General features: G+C 42.5%; 1 pseudogene; it reads left to right on the plus strand.

The window, feature by feature from the left end:
* The first annotated feature begins 358 nt into the window (after positions 1-358).
* Positions 359-476, plus strand: LOC126476123 (5S ribosomal RNA; annotated as a pseudogene).
* Positions 477-9,743: the final 9,267 nt, after the last annotated feature.

Below are 9,743 nucleotides of genomic sequence, written 5' to 3' on the forward strand. Positions count from 1 at the left end.
TTTGCCATGCACAGTATACTTTAACTATGAACGCCTTAACAGTTTACAAACTTAGCCGTCTTCGAAATGCTTCCACCCTTGGCTCGAAAGCCAACGATCATGGCCTTTTGGAAAGATAAATCGCTTCGTTTCCACATGACGACAGCATCTGTAGTGTGTTCAGCGTCTCCCGAGCACACTTTATACACGCTCCATTGCCAGTGTCGCCACGTGCCGTCTGTGAGTGGTTATTGCACTACTGCACGATGATGTCGAACACATGCGGTGGTCACCTTAATGTGACTGGACCATGAAGTTGCACTTGCTCTCGTGCCTCTAGCTGTAAGGTCTGCCAATACTGGTTACCTTCTACCATTACGCCAACGGCCTTTCCGCAGTGGTAACACCGATTCCCGTCAGATCACCGAAGTTAAGCGCTGTCGGGCTGGGCTAGCACTTGAACGGGTGACCATCTGGTCTGCCGAGCGCTGTTGGCAAGTGGGGTGTACTCAGCCCTTGTGAGGCAAACTGAGGAGCTACTTGACTGAAAACTAGCGGCTCCAGTGCTGACCACATGCCCCTCCACATCCAGTGATGCCTGTGGACTGAGGGTGGCACGGCGGCTGGTTGGTACCATTACGCCTTCCAAGGCCTGTTGGGACGGAATTTAGTTTGGTTTTAGTTTTTTCTACCACTTCAATTAACTGGGAGTTTTGATGAACTCTTGGACTCTGAACCAAAATTCTGTCAGTCTAATGCATTGTTTGTTGTGCATACATTTTCAAACGGTTTGACAGCACTAATTAACCAATAATGGAAACAAATTAGAGAGATACGTTTCCTTCATCCAGTGAGAGCTAGTCTGGTAAAGTGTTATTAGGATAATCCGTTTCCAGTGGACAACTCTGGAAGTTAGGCCCTTGATATGGATCGTTGAATAAAAAGTGTGTACATCGTACATGCTACAGAAGATTAGTTACGGAAGGCTGTGGCTCCATGTGAGGCTTTTAAAGACGGAGTATCTGACTGGTTGCCTTGTCGCTGCGCTTATGTGTCGTCTGCCGAAGGCACCGCCTGCCGTCTGAGTGGCCTGATTTGAATTTATATTGCCGCTTGGGCGCTTATCAACGCCGGTGATACATCGTGTCGTCGTCTGCACCGCAGAGTAATAGCCGGCACTTGCGGTGGCGCTGTCTCCGCTGAAAGCTCTTTCCACGCTCTTCGTTTTTACAGCTCCGAAGCGCAAACACCCTGTACTTTAAAGTTAAAAATGCAGCGTTTCCGCATTTCTGCAAAATCAGATGTAGACTAGAAATCGTCTGATCGGCTGACACTCCTGCCGCTAATAACTGAACGAGTCGGTTTCTCACAGCGAACACCGGTTTGTATAGCCGCTTAATGTATAGATTTCTTATTTCCAACATACTTGTTTTATAAGGAAAGGGCTGAGGTGCACAGCTTAAGGAAAACCTGTCCAACGATAGTGCGCAACAGAATTAAAGGATAACTTTTTCGAAGCCCCGAAATTGCATCGCCAATGCCTTCCCACAGCGATAACGCCGGTTGCCGTCAGATCACCAAAATTAAGTGCTGTTGGGCTTGTCTGGCGCCTGGGTGTATGAATGTGCAGGTCTGCCGAGCGCTGTTGGCAAGCGAAATGCACTTAGCCCTCGTGAGGCCAACTGAGGAGTTTCTTGGCTGATAAGTAGCGGCTGCGGTCACCATAACTGACGAGTTCTGGAAGAGCGGTGTGCTGGCATCATGTCTCTCAATGCCCGCTCCCATGGCACCTGACGACGGAGGATGACACGGAGGTCGGTCGGTTCCATTGAGCCTTCCGAAGCTTTTAGGATGGAAAAATTGCCTCCCATAGCGAATTTTGGGATTTCCTCTGTAATGGCACAAAAATGTGGCGTCCTGCGATGTGTCGATAGATGAAGGAATAAGGCCACGGATCATTCAAGATGAATTAATGAAATCACACAGGCACTAAAATGCACCGAAATTCTGCCGTGTCTCACAATGATACGGTTTTCACAGCCCCTCTTACCCAAATTTCACCCGTTCTGTTGTCGTCTCGGCGATGGAGGTCATAACTGCGACGCGCAGCGTTCAAATAAAGCGCTTTTGCTTACGTGTGACCTAGAAAAGCATCCGACATACACCGTCGCTCAGAATCGGAACGGAAATGCCTCGGGAAGTGGCATAAAGAACTTTAATGGCACCACTGATTTCCGCACATTTCGCGGCGGAAAAAGACTATTCGAAGTCGACGAGCAATAGGACGAATCTCTTGACAACCTCTGACAGATTGAAAACAGCGGAACCAATATCAGACAGAGTAAACGTTAAAGGAAAGAAGCGGAATGAACGAAGACGATTAAAAGTGTGGATTAATGGCGCCCTGTTGTATGGCATTTCATGATTTCAGAAATCGTCGGTGTTTGCATGTAGAATTCTTATTTTAAATTTCTCCAAATATAAAAACCAGAGGTGCCAAGTCTCGTGAAAGTGCGGGGCGTTTTGTGTTTTCAAGCGACAAACAAAACTACCTCCTAACGTTCTTTTAAGAGTCGTAATGTAATGATCTGCATAGAAAGGAGCGAACATCCATAATTTTAGTAATACCTGAACTTCCGTGATTGTTGAAAAGCCTGCACCGCACCATGGCCGATCTGGACCGATGAGTATCCTATTCACTCAGCATTTCAGTATAAGTTTGTTTAAATAATTGCATTACATTGGCTCAGATAAAGTATGGTTACTCTTCTTATCATGAGATCATTTTGATACTAAAAGACTAAATGTTTATGTAATCATTTTGACTTGGGTGGGCAACATTCTCTCGAGTAATTAAGAAAATATTTATTTTATAAATACATCGTATTACCGATGCCATCGGAACGAGATGTAATTTTTTCTTATATTTCGTATAACACAAAATTTCAGATACAGTCAATACTCTGTAACAAATATTTTTATAAATACTTGCGATATGAATTATCAGCTTAATAAGTCACAGCTGCAAAATATTAACACGAATTCTTTACAGACGAATGGAAAAACTAGTAGAAGCCAACCTCGGGGAAGATCAGTTTGGATTCCGTAGAAACACTGGAACACGTGAGGCAATACTGACCTTACGACTTATCTTAGAAGAAAGATCAAGGAAAGGCAAACCTACATTTCTAGCATTTGTAGACTTAGAGAAAGCTTTTGACAATGTTGACTGGAATACTCTCTTTCAAATTCTAAAGGTGGCAGGGGTAAAATACAGGGAGCGAAAGGCTATTTACAATTTGTACAGAAACCAGATGGCAGTTATAAGAGTCGTGGGACATGAAAGGGAAGCAGTGGTTGGGAAGGGAGTAAGACAGGGTTGTAGCCTCTCCCCGATGTTGTTCAATCTGTATATTGAGCAAGCAGTAAAGGAAACAAAAGAAAAATTCGGAGTAGGTATTAAAATTCATGGAGAAGAAATAAAAACTTTGAGGTTCGCCGATGACATTGTAATTCTGTCAGAGACAGCAAAGGACTTGGAAGAGCAGTTGAATGGAATGGACAGTGTCTTGAAAGGAGGATATAAGATGAACATCAACAAAAGCAAAACAAGGATAATGGAATGTAATCTAATTAAGTCGGGTGATGCTGAGGGAATTAGATTAGGAAATGAGGCACTTAAAGTAGTAAAGGAGTTTTGCTATTTGGGGAGCAAAATAACTGATGATGGTCGAAGTAGAGAGGATATAAAATGTAGGCTGGCAATGGCAAGGAAAGCGTTTCTGAAGAAGAGAAATTTGTTAACATCCAGTATTGATTTAAGTGTCAGGAAGTCATTTCTGAAAGTATTCGTATGGAGTGTAGCCATGTATGGAAGTGAAACATGGACGATAAATAGTTTGGACAAGAAGAGAATAGAAGCTTTCGAAATGTGGTGCTACAGAAGAATGCTGAAGATTAGATGGGTAGATCACATAACTAATGAGAAAGTATTGAATAGGATTGGGGAGAAGAGAAGTTTGTGGCACAACTTGACCAGAAGAAGGGATCGGTTGGTAGGACATGTTCTGAGGCATCAAGGGATCACCAATTTAGTATTGGAGGGCAGCGTGGAGGGTAAAAATCGTAGAGGGAGACCAAGAGATGAATACACTAAGCACATTCAGAAGGATGTAGGTTGCAGTAGGTACTGGGAGATGAAAAATCTTGCACAGGATAGAGTAGCATGGAGAGCTGCATCAAACCAGTCTCAGGACTGAAGACCACAACAACAACAACAACTTGCGATATGGATGTAAAGTGTGTTCCTTGGTATTTTTATATTTCTATTAATACCAGTTTTATGAAAATAAAAATGTTAATAACATTTTCATTAGCCATCTGCTAGTGGATGCTTCTTTCTGGTTTTAATATAATTACTGAACTCATTTCAATATTTAAACATGCCTTTGTTCAAATGGCTCTGAGCACTACGGGACTCAACTGCTGAGGTCATTAGTCCCCTAGAACTTAGAACTAGTTAAACCTAACTAACCTAAGGACATCACAAACATCCATGCCTGAGGCAGGATTCGAACCTGCGACCGTAGTGGTCTTGCGGTTCCAGACTACAGCGCCTTTAACCGCACGGCCACTTCGGCCGGCAAACATGCCTTTGTAATTTTATCTAAATCTATTACGTTTTACTCCCTAAATATCTTTTTTAGAGACTGTAAAACACAAATTACAGTTTACGACGAGGACGTAGCCAAAGTGGGGTGGCGTGATAGGGGAGTGTCCAAGGGGGCCAAAACTGCGCTCCCCCCCCCCCCCCCCCCTCTGCCATCCACCTGAATGAAATTACACACAACCTCCTTTTGTATAGTGAAATTTAAAGGTGTTTAGAGTTCCACTACACTACGAGAAAGGGGTATCTATCCCTATTTTATCCATCCATCCGAAACCATTTGTTGGCCTTTATTGAACTCAGTTGTTGTTTTCATAATCAGTTCAATTTGTGCTTGCAGCTGAATATACTGTATGTGCTACTGTTTATTGTTTTTTGCTTTTTTTATAAAACGCATGTTAACCATTAGCTGTTTATTTGTCCCATTAGTAATCTGGCGGTTTCGGTTAATAACCATCATCCAGGATGTAGGGTACAACAGAGTAGTCACAAGTATCCCTTATTCCTTTGAAGCTGAACAATATGTGATGCTTTTAACTAGCCTGTTATAACTAACTGGTCAAATTAACAGCTGATGGTTAAAAAGCGTTTTAGAAAGTTTTTTACGGCTGTTGAACCTAACCTTATGGAAACATATTGTTTTGTATTTGTATTGTTGTAAGAGCTGCTACAGAGATGTGACAGAAGTCATGGGATACCTCCTAATATCGTGTCGGTGCTCCTTTTCCCCGTGTAGCACCGCAGCTCGACGTGGTACGGACTGAAAAAGGCACTGGAAAACACCTGCAGAAATACTGATCCATTCTGCCTCTATAGACGTCCATAACTGCACAAGTGTTGTCTGTGCAGCATTTTGTGCACGATCTGCCCTCTCTGTTATGTCCCATAAACGTTCTATGGAATTCACGTCGGCGATCTGGGTGGCCAAATCATTTGCTCGAATTGTCCAGAATGTTTTTCAAACCAATCGCCAACAAAAGTGGCCCGGAAACATGGCGTACTGTCATCCATAAAAATTCCATCGATGTTTGGTAACACGAATTCCATGAATAGTTGCAATGGTCTATAAGTAGCCGAACATACCAGGGTGTGGCGTCGCAACTAGTGAGCGATCGCCCATTTGTCTATTAAAAGCTTTACTTCAGAATGTATGTGGGCTGCAATGTAAGCCGGTAGAGTATTATACGGTCAGTAACGGACGAGTTGTGTCCTGCAGACTGACGTCACGATCATCTGTTGCAGCTGCGCGTATAAAAGCAGTGGAGTAGCGCTGGCAGGCCACTTACATTATACGAAACTAAAAATATTAATAACTAATAAAGGAATTACCTGAGGAACCTCATACTTGATGTACATCCTTCTGTTGTGAAAACAAACAATATGTCAAAGTCTGAGATCAAAAATAGTTGTATTTTGGATGTTAGTAAAATTCCAAAAAAAAACATAATTTTCCGACAGTCAAGAATTTAAATAAATACCGTGACGTAATAGTTCACCTTCAGTGACTATGTACGATGATCTGATAACACTTTCAGTGTTCATATATAAATTTGGAAAGTTTTTAGTTTCAGAAAACCTCTGTGACTTTTCTATAACAATAATTTCAAGAATTCTAAGTAAATATGTGTAATGTGTGTTAGGGTGCGTGTGAATGAGAATGCGTGCGTGAGAGTATATGGGACGTTCGGAATTATTAAAAATCATTCATGTAATTCTCCACAGAAACTGGCAAGTGTTCCAACTCTGTAACGTGGGAACGAATCCACTAGTGAATGTCGGATGTCCAAGTATGTATGCTTATGTATAAGACAGCCAGAACATTCGCGACTACATAATAAATTTCCAGATGTAGAGTAAAGCTAATAGTTCATTTTGTTTAGTCTATTTAATTAGAGAGTTTTGTGTTACTTAATTTGACGACGTCAATGAGCCTAGAGAAGTGGTTGGTGCTTGCTAGATTTTGGCGCTAGCCGCGCCCTAGAAGTGAGTTCTCATTGGTCGTAAGTGCTGACAGCCAATGAGAAGCGAGACGGTTGGTCGCCTAGCGAGGAGATATAGTTTTGAGTAGGGGGAGAGTGAGGGGGAGTCGAGAGCTAGCTTTGTTTGGAGGCGGTTGTGCTGGATTTGACTTTTCGCATTATGTGAAAGATGAAGTCTTGGGATGCCTTCCGTGTTATGATCCAGTGTTAATGGTATCTGGTAGTGACCAGAAACTGTTTATGAAAACTTCAGAGTATTGTGATAATTCGTTCCGACGGAAATCGCGAGTGAACTTTGAATTATACAGGGTGTTACAAAAAGGTACGGCCAAACTTTCAGGAAACATTCCTCACACACAAATAAAAAAAAGATGTTATGCGGACCTCGCTTAATTTCCATGTTAGAGCTCATTTTAGTTTTGTCAGTGTGTACTGTACTTCCTCGATTCACAGGCAGTTGGCCCAATTGAAGGAAGGTAATGTTCACTTCCATGCTTGTGTTGACATGCGACTCATTGCTCTACAGCACTATCATCAAGCACATGAGTACGTAGCATCAACAGGATAGTGTTCATCACGAACGTGGTGTTGCAGTCAGTGCAGCGTTTACAAATGCGGAGTTGGCAGATGCCTATTTGAGGTATGGACTAGAACGGGGCAGTAGCCGTGGCGCGGTACGTTTGTATCGAGACAGATTTCCAGAATGAAGGTGGCCCGACGGGAAGACGTTCGAAGTAATTGATTGGCGTCTTAGGGAGCACGGAACATTCCAGCCTATGTTCGCGACTGGGGAAGACCTAGAACGACGAGGACACCTGCAATAGAAGAGGCAGTTCTTCGTGCAATTGACGATAACCCTAATGTCAGCGTCAGAGAAGTTGCTGCTGTGCAAGGTAACGTTGACCACGTCAATGGATGGAGAGTGCTATGGGAGAACCAGTTGTTTCCGTACCATGTACAGCGTGTGCAGGCAGTATCAGCAGCTGATTGGCCTCCATGGGTACACTTCTGCGAATGGTTCATCCAACAACGTGTCAATCCTCATTTCAATGCAAATGTTCTCTTTTCAGATGAGGCTTCATTCCAACGTTATCAAATTGTAAATTTTCGCAATCAACATGTGTGAGCTGACGAGAATCCGCAAGCAATTGTCCAATCACGTCATCAACACAGATTTTCTGCGAACGTTTGGGTAGGCATTGTTGGTGATGTCTTGATTGGGCCCCATGTTCTTCCACCTACGCTCAATGGAGCGAAATCATGATTTCATACAGGATACTCTACCTGTGCTGCTAGAATATGTGCCTTTACAAATATGACACGACATGTGATTCATGCACAATGTAGCTCCTGCACATTTGAGTCGAAGTGTTCGTACGCTTCTCAACAACAGATTCGGTGACCGATGGATTGGTAGAGGCGTACCAATTCCATGGCCTCCACGCTCTCCTGACCTCAACCCTCTTGACTTTCATTTATGGGGGCATTTGAGAGCTCTTGTCTACGCAACCCCGGTACCAAATGTAGGGACTCTTTGTGCTCGTATTGTGGACGGCAGTGATACAATACGCTATTCTCCAGGGCTGCATCAGCGCATCAGGGATTCCATGCGACGGAGGGTGGATGCATGTGTTTCCATTCCATGATTAATGTGATTTGAAGAGAAGTAATAAAATGAGCTGTAACATGGAAAGTAAGCGTTTCCGGACACATGTCCACATAAAATATTTTCTTTTGTTGTGTGTGAGGAATGTTTCCTGAAAGTTTGGCCGTACTGGTACTGAGTATGTTCTTACCGAGTATTTTATGGCGAGCATAAACTTTAACCAAAGACAACCACTGAATATCGTGTGCATAAGTAATTGGCCGATCATTGACTGTGTTACAAGTAATTGGTTTCGGAATTTGGGAAGGTAAAAGTTCTGGCTGTTTTAGGTATGGTGATAACTGTGAGTAGAAACTTAAGTAATTTCCGTAAATGTGGGCTGATGATCTTGCTTCACGGCAATAAAGATCTATAGAAGGTTTAAATTTGACTTGTAGGTGTCTACTATTATGCTAGCGTTCGTAGACAACGGCATTCCCAGTTAAACCCGCTAGCAAAACCATCCATAAGAAAGGCACCAGTAAAACCACCTAGCATTAATATAGTTGCTACGAAAGAAGGGAAGAATAACAGGGAGCAACAAGAGACAACAGAATTAATTAAAGTAGAGTTAATGGGGCACAGTAATATTAACAATAAGAAAAAGAACACGCTTGTCGAAGAAGAAAGTACTGATAATAAGGTTTTGAATCAGGAGGTAAAGGTAAATCTGCACAGAAAAACAGATGAGGATCTGTCTGACAGTGGTGGAAACAGAAATGAAGCAGAGGTCAAACATATGCTTAATGGGTTATTTGAAGTAGTTGAGGGTCGTGAAGAAGAAGAGAAGAAGGAAGAAGTGGAGTATATATATATTGCTGACAACACCTGGGTGAGGGTCGCAGAAACAGAGGTGAGTAAAGGAAGAGAAACACTAGAGAGATGTTTCGATTTAGCACTAGTGGACAGACTGGTAGGAGCTGCCACTAATAATAGGGATAATATTAAGCATGAGGGAGACCCTGTAAGCGTGAATGTGATATCCACCCAGAAGACAGATTTTGACAGAAGGAAAACGGTGCAGGATTTATTAGATGAATTAAAACCTGAAATCAAAAAAGAATACTTAGGACAGCCAATAATAGACTTCAGTGTATTAAATGAAAAGGTAAAGTGTTTAATAGATACAGGATCAGAGGTGTGTGCTGTGTCAAAAAATTTTGTGAATGGACTCCCAGATAATAAACAAGTAGTAAAGATGCCAGTAGTGGCCAAAATATAATTGTAGCAACAGGAAAAACCCAGAAGGTGGCAAAGCAAGAAGTATTCCTACCCATAGTTGTAAAGGGGGTAGTAATTAAGCAGAACTTCTTAGTAATAAGTGGACTAAGGGTAGACATGCTGGTGGGTGCTGATTATCTTAGTAAACATGAAGGATGGGTAAATTTCGGGGCAACTGATGTAGTGGTTAGACTTAATGGTAACCGTATAAGAATACCCTTCATAGGTAAGAGACCATGTGACGATACAGAAC

Source organism: Schistocerca serialis, chromosome 4 (assembly GCF_023864345.2).
Source record: "Schistocerca serialis cubense isolate TAMUIC-IGC-003099 chromosome 4, iqSchSeri2.2, whole genome shotgun sequence".
NCBI classification, from domain to species: Eukaryota; Metazoa; Arthropoda; class Insecta; order Orthoptera; family Acrididae; genus Schistocerca; species Schistocerca serialis.